Source organism: Arachis ipaensis, chromosome B10 (assembly GCF_000816755.2).
Source record: "Arachis ipaensis cultivar K30076 chromosome B10, Araip1.1, whole genome shotgun sequence".
Lineage (NCBI taxonomy): Eukaryota > Viridiplantae > Streptophyta > Magnoliopsida > Fabales > Fabaceae > Arachis > Arachis ipaensis.
Genome location: NC_029794.2, coordinates 65270729 through 65271674, shown reverse-complemented (window position 1 = coordinate 65271674; position 946 = coordinate 65270729).

The window sequence follows — 946 nt, the reverse complement described above, 5'->3', positions numbered from 1 at the left end:
TACATATGTCAACATTTTCATCTTTTATGGGTACAAATAGTCATTTATTCTTATTATTATCACTTTTATCTCTATTATTTCTATTGTATAACTATATTTTATTACAATGTCTTTCTCTATTTAACCACCACCAGTAAACAAATTTTTTAAAAATAAATTTATTAATAGTTTGTAAAAATTTAAAATTCTTACAAATTATAAATAAAACCTTCACAAAACGAATTTTTATTATTGTTTAACAGATTTTTCAATATAAAAATCGTATTGTCCTAAAATAAAAAATTAAGAACCAAAATATCTCATTTTTTTTAAAACAAAAGATGCCTTATTCTTAATGAAAATAAATAAAAATTGGATTGGGTCTTTACTCTTTATTTTAGAGACCTCGTCCGATCCGTAACAATATTGTAATTAAACACTATATACATGACAAATTGGAGTCCAATAATGTGGTTTAATTTAGAGAGTTGGAGAACTTCAGTAACTCTTCTACAGAATTATTGATCTTCTCTTAATTAATTTAATATGTGTGCATGTGCACAATTAGTATATATATCCATATTCCATCATATATCATTAACGTGACGGGTTCTTGCACTATATATTTGCGTACTCTATATATTCGCTACAAAACTTTATTAAATTGTTTTGATTACGGGAAATCATAAAAAAGAAGGGAAAAGAAAACTTGAAAACGTTTACAAAAAAGTTCACATTATGTTTGACTAATATATAGTGCATGCCGGGGTAACTGGTTGCATATTACTTCTACTTTACAATAACCGTCACTTCCATGGGGAGAACAAAGTAATATTTATACTATACATTGGTTCTTAAACACAATCAATTTATAATCAATTATTTATTTTTGAATAACATCATATAAATTAGTTCCAAATGAATTTTTAGTCAAATAATTTCATTTTTAATAAATTTTAATCACAAA